Below are 4,133 nucleotides of genomic sequence, written 5' to 3'. Positions count from 1 at the left end.
TTGGAAAGATAAATGGAAGTGTATAGTCTATGATGACCTTTTCTTCGGTCTCTATCTGTATCATATCTGGTATGTACTCTTGATGAACCTATCTGGGGAAAAAATGTTAAGTAATGAGCATACTAGTGTAAGATTGTGTCTATAAATAACTAATAAATAGTATACATACTAGAGCAGCGGTTCTCAACCTGGGGGTCGCGACCCCTAGGGGGGTCGAACGACCAAAACACAGGGGTCGCCACCTCTCTCACCTCCCCATCCACCTTCCCCCGTATGCCAGGACTGCTAGCTTTGGGATCCCCGCAGGAAAATGAATCGATCGCGCATCGGATCTAGGGAGATACCAACTTCCGACGTCCCCCCTTCTTGTTTGGTGCAGCCAGGACAGATCCGGAATCTGTGGCACGTATCTGGCAACGGAATCCAGGGACGCAGGACGAACGCGGCTGCCGACATCGGTAATCGGCTTGAAGGGCTGCGGGAGAGCACGCCATAAAGGAGCCGTTCGGTACCCAGCAGTGATCCGCTGCCATCACTGTGTTACAGTGTGCCCCCGGACAGACACCTCCCCCATCCCCTCCGGAGTAACAAGTAAGACTCCCAGACATTGGGAATCTACCAGTTATTTTTGTGGCTCAATAACTGGTCATTTAAAGCAGAATGTCCTGTTTTATACTTTTATGCACTGACTGTGGGCTAGGGGGAACTGGATGAATCTGGAGGGAGGCTTTCTATGAGAAATGTGCCCAAGAGCTGAGGGATGGAGCTTGCTGACCCAGCTATAGGAAACCTAAAAGAAGTGACAAATGGAGAATTATCCCTGTAATAAGGAAGGATGTCTAATTAAGGGCAGGGCTGTCTTACCCATTGGGCACGGTAGGTGGCTGCCCGGGGGCCCCTGAGTCCTAGGGGCCCCTCTGCCCGTAGGTGGGTTAAACAGGTGTGTAGGGGAGTTAATCATGAAAGGAGCCGGGTGGAGAAGGACCTTCCAGCCTCCTGCACACAGAGGGGTAAAGGACCTTATCACATGACCCGCAGGTCCTGAAAGTGTAAAGAACAAGCCGACTACAGAGAGGAGATGGGGGAGGACCAGGATCTGTAAGTGTGTGTGAACCTGTGTGTGTATATGTCGGTGTGTGTTTATATGTCAGTGTGTGTGTGTATAAAGAGACAGTGCTCTGACAGTGCGCTGTTAAGACGGCCCTGATTAAGGGGGGGGGGGGGGGACGCTCCACAATCCATAACATCGCATTACGTGTGTCCGGCGCCGGACACACTTAATGCGATGTTATGGATTGTGGAGCTGCCAAGAAGATTATAAAGATGAATTTCTGAGCATTCCTGAGGATGAAGAAGATAAGAAAAGATGTATTAGGATGCTATTCACTGCACCCACAAGGTAATGGCAGCAGCTTCATAGGGTCCAGGGAGGGTGACAGGTGCGCTTTAAGCATGTGAATACGGCCCCCTGGTCATAGTAACAGGTGTGTAATAGAAGACAACACAGGGAATAGTAAATAATAGGAAACTTTAACAAACTCTTTAGACGTGACTATCTTTTATTTTTTCTTTAGCAAACCGTCTCATGACAATGAATCGTGTAGAAAAGAATATTAAGAAAAGAAAATACACTAAGGATTTCTTGCAGTATGGTTTTACCTCAATAATTACAGCAGGAATTGAGAAACCACAATGTGTTGTTTTTAGTGAAGTTCTCTCAGCTGAATCTATGAAGCCGAACAAACTAAAACGGCATTTTGATAGCAAGCATCCACTCTTTGCTAGCAAGGATATCAGCTATTTTAGAAGCAAAGCTGATGGACTCAAGAAATCTAGATTTGACACTGGTGGCCAGTACCATAAACACAATGTAGCAGCTGTTGAAGCGTCATATTTGGTGGCACTCAGAATTGCCAGAGCTATGAAACCTCACACCATTGGTGAGGATTTACTGTTGCCAGCTGTAAAAGACATAGTTCAAGTGATAATTGGAAATGAATATGTTCAGAAATTGAATGCAATTTCCTTATCTAATGACACTGTCCACAGAAGAATAGAGGACATGTCTGCTGATATTCTTGATCAGGTGATCCAGGAAATTAAATCTGCACCACTACCAATATTCAGTATCCAGCTTGACGAATCTACAGACGTGGCAAACTGTGCACAGTTGTTGGTTTACGCAAGGTATATTAATGATGGCGACTTTAAAGATGAGTTTCTTTTTTGCAAACCGCTTGAAACAACAACAACTGAACATGATGTTTTTGATGCAGTTGGTTCTTTTCTAAAATCGCATTACATCTCCTGGGAAAAGGTTTGCGGTGTATGCACAGATGGCGCTCCTGCTATGCTAGGACGTCGCTCAGGATTTCAGCGTTTGGTACAAAATGAATCGCCAAAAGCAATCGGAACACACTATGATACATTGCCAAATATTAGCGACTAAGACACTGCTGCAAGATTTACAAGAAGTAATGAAAAGCGTCATAACGTGTACATTTTGGTAAGTCGAGCGCCTTAAACAGTCGGCTGTTTTGCCAACTGTGCAACGATCTAGATGCGCCAAACAATGCTCTGTTATTTCACACTGAAGTCAGATGGTTGTCAAGAGGAAAAGTTTTAAAACGTGTCTTTGAGCTTCGTGAGGAACTGAAAACGTTTTTTTTTAATCAGAAAGCAAGACCGCAATTCGAAGCACTGTTTAGCGATATAACTGAGCTGCAGAAAATAGATTACTTGGTGGACATCTTTGTCATTAAATTTATCCCTGTAAGGACCAAATGCAACGTGCCTCGATTTGTCTGAAAAAATGAGATCATTCCAAATGAAACTTCATCTTTGAAAAGATAAATTGGATAAAAATAAAATTTACATGTTTCCTACATGATCTGCCTTCTTTGAGGAACATGACATTGAGCCAGACAACAAAATTATGATAACTTCTGTGAAAGAACATTTGCACATGCTTTCAGAGGAAATTTCATTATACTTTCCTAATCTACCTGACACCCCATTTGCACTTGCCAGAAGTCCATTCACAGTGAATGTTGAAGATGTTCCGGAGACAGCGCAAGAAGAGTTCATCGACCTAATTAACAATGATGCAGCGAGAACAGATTTCTCTACAATGCCACTGACAAAATTCTGGATTAAGAGTTTACAGTTATGTCCTATTCTGTCTGAGAGTGTGCTGCGCCTTCTTCTTCCTTTTCCAACAACATATCTTTGCGAAACAGGGTTTTCAAGATTGCTGGTAATCAAGTCTAAATACCGAAGTAGACTTGTTGTGGAAAATGATCTTCGCTGTGCCCTTGCAAAGACTGCCCCAAGAATTTCTGAATTGGTAAGCAAGAAGCAACCACAACGATCTCACTGAATTTGGCAGCATACTGTAGCAAAATATTGCACTGTTGTTTACTGTTATATTTAAACCCATGCTATGCCATGGTGAAATGTTATTTAAAATTGTTGTTATATATAAACCCATGCTATGCCATGGTGAAATGTTATTTATTGGAATTCGTAATAAATATTTCTCAACATATAATTGTTTTTGTGATTTTTTAAATTATGTTTGATTTGTAGCAATGAGAATACATAATGCATATCAGATATTTACATTCCGAATCATAACTAGCAAAATTACAGTTTTAAAGTAGCCACCAAAATTATTTTTTGGGTTGGGGGTCACCGCAACATGAGGAACTGTATTGCGGGGTCACGGCATTAGAAAGGTTGAGAACCACTGCACTAGAGTATCTTGCACCATAACATCAATTGTGTCTATGGATGATAAACACACTAGTGGAATTTCGATACATTCCAAGTGTGGAACATAGCAGAATATATACAATATTTTTTATGGACACTGAAATGTATATTGAAAGTATCCATATATGAACTGATTATTTGTCACAATTATTTGTGGAGCATGAAATAGGGTTATTTAGTTATTCCCCGTTCTAGGGCACTTAAGACCAGCCGTCGTTGAGTCGGGGTGTTATAGTTCCCACAAGAGGGTGCCGACCTCTGTGGCCAGGTAGCGGCGAAATCAGAACTGGATTGCATTTCCCTATTATTTGCTCCTTAAAACATTCTGTGAGATTGTCTGTCACAGACTTGTTTATCTG

The 4,133-nt window shown here is 42.3% G+C and overlaps 1 pseudogene; it reads left to right on the top strand.

Moving 5' to 3' along the window:
* The first annotated feature begins 1,591 nt into the window (after positions 1-1,591).
* Positions 1,592-3,379, top strand: LOC142310352 (zinc finger BED domain-containing protein 5-like; annotated as a pseudogene).
* The last annotated feature ends 754 nt before the right edge of the window (positions 3,380-4,133 follow it).

The sequence above is a fragment of the Anomaloglossus baeobatrachus genome, chromosome 5 (genome assembly GCF_048569485.1).
Source record: "Anomaloglossus baeobatrachus isolate aAnoBae1 chromosome 5, aAnoBae1.hap1, whole genome shotgun sequence".
Classification (NCBI taxonomy): Eukaryota; Metazoa; Chordata; class Amphibia; order Anura; family Aromobatidae; genus Anomaloglossus; species Anomaloglossus baeobatrachus.
This window is presented reverse-complemented; position numbering and strand designations above follow the sequence as displayed.